Source organism: Chrysochloris asiatica, unplaced genomic scaffold (assembly GCF_000296735.1).
Source record: "Chrysochloris asiatica unplaced genomic scaffold, ChrAsi1.0 scaffold00484, whole genome shotgun sequence".
Lineage (NCBI taxonomy): Eukaryota > Metazoa > Chordata > Mammalia > Afrosoricida > Chrysochloridae > Chrysochloris > Chrysochloris asiatica.
In genome coordinates, this window is record NW_006409002.1 from 1,010,361 (window position 1) to 1,017,444 (window position 7,084).

At 36.7% G+C, this 7,084-nt stretch overlaps 1 pseudogene; it reads left to right on the forward strand.

The window, feature by feature from the left end:
- Nucleotides 1-3,827: 3,827 nt before the first annotated feature.
- LOC102811615 lies at nucleotides 3,828-4,157 on the forward strand (annotated as a pseudogene).
- Nucleotides 4,158-7,084: the final 2,927 nt, after the last annotated feature.

A 7,084-nucleotide genomic window follows, 5' to 3' on the forward strand; every position in this document is an offset into this window, starting at 1 on the left:
GAACCAGCTTCTTGTCTTGTTGATTGTTTCTATAGTTTTTCTGTTTTCTATCTCATTTATTTCTGCTCTGATCTTTATTATTTCTTTTCTTTTAGTGACTGTGGGTTCTCTGGTGATCTACTTTTGAAAAACCATCCTTTGAAGCCCAATGATTTCTAAGGATGATTTGAAACCATATGGAATTGTCTTTGTTTGTAGTAAAATCAAAGGCAGCAGGTATAGATTGGAGTATTCCCTAAAATGTTTTTTCTAGCAAGTTCCCTTTATTCTTGGCACAGATTTTTAAAGAATTACTATTGTTTAAGTTTCCATCAAGTTGGTTCTGATTCATAGTGACCCTGTGAACAACAAAGGGAAACACTGCATCGTCCTGTGCCATCCTCACAACTGTTGTCATGCTTAAGCACATTGTTGCTGTTAACCAGTCAATCCACTTTGTTGCGGTTCTTCCTCTTTTTCACAGAGTTTCCACTTTATTGAACATTATGCAATTCTCCAGGAACTAGTTCCATCTAATAATATGTTTGAAGATGAAAGGTGAAGTCTTGTCATCCTTGTCTTTAAGGAGTATTCTCACTGTGCCTTTTCCAAAATAGACCTGTTTGTTCTTCTGGTAGTCAATGGTAGTTTCAATATTCTTCTCCATCACAATAACTCAGATGTATCAATTCTTTTACAGACTTCCTCATTCATTGCCCAGAATTCACATACATATTGTTGTTGTTGTTGTTAGGTGCCACAAAGTCGGTGCTAACTCATAGTGACCTTATGTGCAGCAGAATGAAACACTGCCCGATTCTGGGCAAACCTCACTATTGTTGCCAAGCTTGAGCCCATTGATGCTGACACTTGGCCAATCCAAGTGTCAGCATCAATGGGTCTTCCTCTTTTTCTCTGACCCTTCGCCTTACCAAACATTATATCCTTCTCCAGTGACTGGTCCCTCCTGGCAATATGTCTGAAGTATGAGAGACAAAGTTTGGCCATCCTGGCAAAAAGTGCAGCACTCTGGCTGCACTTCTTCCAACACAGATCTGTTGGTTCTATGGGCAGCCTATGACACTTTCAATATTCTCCTCCAACACCATAACTCAAAAGCATCAATTCTTCTATGGTCTTCCTTATTCACTGTCCAACTTTCACAAGCATATGAGGTTATTGGAAATACCATAGCTTGGGTCAGGCACATCTTAGTCCTCAAGCTGACATCTTTGCTCTTCAACACATACATATTGTTGTTGTTATGTGCCGTGGAATCCGTTCTGACTAATAGCGACCCTGTACAGGGTTTCCGAGGCTGTAAATCTTTACAGGAGAAGAAACCGTTATCTTTCTCCAGCAGAACAGCTGGTAGTTTTGAACTTCTGACCTTAAGTTTCACAGCCCAATTCGTAACTACTACGCTACCAGAGTTCCTTACATATTGGTTGGTTATGTGCCGTAGAGTTGGTTCTGACTCATAGTGACCCTGTACACGTTTTCTGAGGCTGTAAATCTTTACAAGAGCAGAAAGCGTCATCTTTCTCCCACGGAATAGCTGGTAGTATCAAACTGCTGACCCTGAAATTAGCAGCCCGATTCGTAACCACTATGCTACCAGAGCTCCTTATTGTTGTTGTTGTTAAGTGCTGTCGAGTCAGATTAGACAACCAAAAAATGCCATAGCTTGGGACAGGCACACTGTAGTCCTCAAACCAATATTTTTGCTCTTGAACACTCTAAAGAGGTCTTTTGAGCTGATTTACCTACTGCAATACATTATTTGATATCTTGACTGCTGCTTCCATGAATGTGATTGTTGATCGAAGCAAAATGAAGTATTTGACAAGTTCAGTCTTTCTCCATTTATCATAATGTTATTTATTGGTTCACTTTTGAAACTTTTTGTTTTCTTTGCACTGAGATACAAGCCATACTGAATACTACGGTCTTTGATCTTCATCAAGAAGTATTTTAAGTCCTTTTCACTTTCAGAGAGCAAGGTTGTATCATATGCATATTGCAAATAAATGCTGATGCCTCGCTCTTCTTCATATAATCCAGCCTAAGATTATTTGCTCAGCATATAGAATTAATTTGTTGTTATTGTTTCGTGCTCTCAAGTTGACTCTGACCCATAGCGACCCTGTATAGGATTTCAAAGGAGCAGCTGGTGAGCTTGGACCACCGACTTTGCAGTTCAAATGACTTTGCAGTCTGATGCATTAGCCTAAAGTGCCATGCCAGGACTCCATAGAATAAGTATGGTGAAATAATACAGCTCTGTTGTTAATATTTCCTAACTTTAAACCAGTCAGTATCCCCTTGTTCTTTCAGAATGTTTGCCCTTTCTTGGTCTGTGTACAGGTTTCTCATGGACACAATAAAATGTTCTGGAATACTCATTCTTCACAGTGCTATCTATAGCTTGTCATGATCCACATGGTCAAAAGTCTTTCCATAGTCAATAAACCACAAGTAATCATCTTTCTGTTATTATCTGCTTTCAGGCAAGATCCATCTACTGTCAGCAATATCCCTAGTTCCATGTCCTCTGCTGAATTCAGCTTGAATTTATGGAAGCTCCCTGTTGTAGTACTTTTGCAGCTATTTTTGGTATTATCTTCAGCAAAATTTTACTTGCATGTGACATTAGTAATATTGTCTGATGATTTCTGCATTCCAGTGAGTCTCCTTTCTTTGAAATATACATAAATATGGAACTTTTTCAATCATTTGGCCAGGTAGCTGTCTCCCAAATTTCTTGGCATAGATGAGTGAGAGCTTAAATTTATTGAAAGATTTAAGTTTGCATTCCATCAATTCCTGGATCCATGCTTTTAGCCAATGCCTTCAGGGAAGTTTGGACTTCTTTTAGTACTATCAGTTCTTGATTATATGCTACTTCTTGAAATGGTTCAACATCAACCATTTCTATATGATATAGTGACTCTGTGAATATCTTTCACCTTCTTTTGATGCTTTGGCCTCATTCAATATTTTGCCCTTAGACTCCTTCAGTATTTCAGGTTGAGGACTTAATTTTTTTCCATCAGTGCTTTCAACCTGTGAAATGCTGAGCATGTTCTTGTCTTTTGCTTCTCTAACTCCAGGTCTTTGCATTTCATTATAATGCTTGACTTTGTCATATTGACCTGCTCTTTGAAATTTTCTGTTCTGCTCTTATACTTCTGTCTTTCTTCAATTTGCTTTAGCATTTTTGGGAGCAAGTTTCAGAGTCTCTTCTTACATCTGTTTTGGTCTTTTCTTTCTTTCCTGTCTTTTAAATGACATTTTGCTTCTTACCTCTATGATGTTCTTGTCATCCCACAACTCTTCTGGTCTTCAATCATTGGTGTATGATGCATCAAATGTTTAAGGTCATATTTTAGGCCCTTGTGGACTTGTTTCAATTTTCTTCAGCATTAGCTTAAATCTGCATATGAGTAATTGATAGTCTGTTCCACAGTCATCCCCTGGCCTTGTTTTGGCTGATATTGACGTTTTCCACCACGTTTTCCTACAAATGGAGTCTATTTGTTTCTTGTGTATTCCATCTGGTGAGGTTCATGTGTACAATTGCCTTAAATGTTGTTTTAAAAAAGGTTTTTGTAATGAAGAAGTTTTTCATCCTGTAAATTTCTTTCATGTGATTCCCAGCATTTTTCCTATCATCAAGTACATATTTTCCAACTACTGATCCTTCCTCTTTGTTTCCAATCTTCTCATTACAATCATTAGTAATTATTAATACTTCTTCACTGCCTGTTTGATAAATTTCACATTGAAGAAGTTGGTAGAGTCCATCCCTGATGTCACACGAGTGAGACCTGTCTGCCACTGCCGAAATGCTCTACATCACCTCCAACCTAATGGCCTCCCTAGGGGCAATTTTTCCAGTGACAAGGATATCAAGAAGATTCTAGATGGCATCGGTATTGAGGCCAACGACAACCAACTCAACATGGTCATCAGTGAGCTGAAGGGGAAAAACATCGAAGACGTTATTGCCCAGGGTATTGGAAAGCTTGCCAGCATGCCTGCTGGTGGTGCTGTGGCTGTCTCCGCAGCTCCAGGCTCTGCAGTTCCCACTTCTGGTTCCACCCCTTCAGTACGAGAAAAAAAGACCAGAAGAAGTCCGAAGAGTCAGAGAAAGACATGGGATTTGGCTTGATAAAGTCTCTGCTCCCTATAAATAAAGCCTTTTTAATTAGGGGGGGGGGGTGTTGCTAGAGTTGTTCAATTTCATCAAAATGGCTTTAATTGTTGGTGGGTACATTTACAAATTTAAATAGTCGTGGTATTAATTGGTCTTATTTGTAAGTGTATGGGTATCCTCTTCTCACAGTGTTGTACTTCAAGATAGATCTTTAAATACTATTTTTGATGATTAATTTGACACCATTACTCTTGAATTTGTCTTTCCCTGCTGAGTAAATCATATGTTGCCAGATTCAAAATGATCAACTCACTAAAGCCTAGGGTATTGATCTTTATGTGTTCCATTTCATTTTTTATAACTTCTGATTTTCCTAGATACATATTTCATGCATTCCATGTTCTGAGTATTAATGGATGTTTGTAGCTCTTTCTCTTCATTTTGAGTTGTGCCTCAAAAGTTTGCTCCATTTGCATGATCACAATCTACTTTCCTTTGAGGAGGCAGCTCTTCCTCAATCTCATTTTTTGTGCCCTTGAACCTGACGTTCTCATCTTCTGGCACTATATTTAACAGCAATCTGGTTCTATTCATAATATTTTCATCTACTGACACTGTATCAATGCTCTTCTATTATTCATAAGGTTTTCAGTAGCTCAACATTCAAAGGAACTCTGTTGCTCTTTCTTCCTAATCTTAGTTTGGGAGCACTACTGAAACTTGTCTAACAAACTGATAGATGAGTGGTGGTACACATTTAGTGATAGGTAAAATGTTCATTTATTTTATTTGTTTTACAATTTTCTAAATTATTTACCAATATGCTAATACTGCAAGGGACGCTAAGGTGCTTACCATTTCATAATAGGTAGGACTATCCTTCAGTTCTGAAACTGACCCATGCTCCACAGTCTGTCTGGAAACATTATTTTTTGTTTCTCCCAAGGAAAGATGTGTCATGCCTTTGGAGTCAAAAGAAACATGAGCTTCAATTTTGGCTCTTTCATTAAGTAGCTATGTGGAATTTTGCAGATTGTCTTTATGTTATATATTCTGTTAAAAACTGAGAGTAGAATTGGTTTTCTATTTTATATATTAGTTTTTAATTGTCCTTTGTGAAGAGTAAATGATCTCATACTTATTGAATTCTTGGTGAGTTAAATATCCAAGAACTGCTTGCTGTTATTATTTTGATTCACATACAGCATCTATCACCATTTTCTTAATTGTACAATGCTAATAGCAAAGACATTTTTATGAAGTTCCAATGGCATAAATAAATCCAGATTCAAGTTGTATATGTAGATTGAGAATTAAATAAATGTTTCCCTTCCATAAAATCCCTCAGAGAAAATGATATATATTTACTGTTCTACAACTGCATAAATATAATAGTTAAATTTATTGCTTGCTAAGTCTTTATTTGTTGAATATGATCAAATAAGTCAAACCATAAATAAGTTGTTTTTTGGGGGGAAGAGAGGAGAGAGATTGTTTTAAGAAAGCTTAGAATTCCAGAACCAGTCACACCTTTCTTTATAATTCTGAGTATGAGTTCAGAAATCATTTGCTTTTCTATATCTTCTCTCTAAATATAAGATGCTTAGAGAGTGGTTGATATCTAAAGTTATTTGGCTATGAAAATTATAGCTTTGTGATTCTATGCCTTCTACCTGAATCTACTGTTAGAATACTTTGAAAGGATAACATAAATAAACCATTTTATTTGATCCCTTTGTGAACATTTTCAAAATCACTGAAATGTGTCAAATATGACTTTCAAACTTACCTGGCATTTACCACCTCAACTTGAAATGGGCTTGAATCATTATAGGAGAAAATGTGATAGAAGATTTACAACATATAAATATTCAGAATATTACAACTTTTTTTTTCACTTACAAAGGATCCTGAGGAGTTTGCATAGTTGATTATGTCCATTAACCTTTCCATCAATCTTTGTTTTCCAACAGTATTCAAATGGTTAGCAAACAATTCAACTCATTAAGATACAGTGAATAAACATTATTTTAACATTAGATGAGCAGATATAGTGGATAAAAATGAAAAAGAATGTGACTAATGCCTGAAGTAATTCAGGCATAAAATAAAACGGACATGAAGTATGAAAATTGTTACTGATATGTGAGCCAGACAGCACCAAGATGAATTCAGGTTTAGTTAATAACCAGTTGTATGATTTTGGTCATGAAAATAATCTAAGCCTTTCTTTTCTTATCTAATAAAAGAGGAATGGATAGAATGATATATAACATACATTTATCTCTGAATTAATTTCATTCATATTCCCACAAATGTGCTTTCATATTACTGTGCTTCAAGTATCAAAAAGGTTACAAAGAGACTACAATCCAAATGTGCAAGCCAACGTTTAAAATAAGATGAAAAACATGAAAAACAACAGATAAAATATGCACAAAGTGATAATGGAAAGAACAAGGTATACTAGGTTCAGAGGAGAGTCAGAAAGAATATCTTTGTTTTTAGTGCTTCTGTAACATACACCACGAGTGCTTAGCTTTATAAGTTAGGCTTTTTTTTTCTCACAGTTCAGAAGGCTAAAAGTCTGAATTGTACATGTTGCTGTATGTGTGTGGGAGGTCTTTTCTGTATAGCACCTTCTAGTCCTTCACAATCCTTGCAGTTCTTGGAACTGTAAATTCATATGCCACTGCCGCCTTCTAATTGTGCCTAGCTTCTGAGTTGGCTTGCTGTTTCTGAGTGTATTGTTGCTATGTTATTTGTCATTGAGTAAATTCAGACTCATGGTGATCTCATTTGGTGTCGTTGTTAGGTGCCATTGAGTTGGTCCTGGGCCAACCTCACTACTGTTGCCATGCTTGAGTCCATTGATGCTGCCACTTAGCCAATCCATCTCGTTGGGGGGTCTTCTTCTCTTTCTCTGTCCCTCTATCCTACCAAACA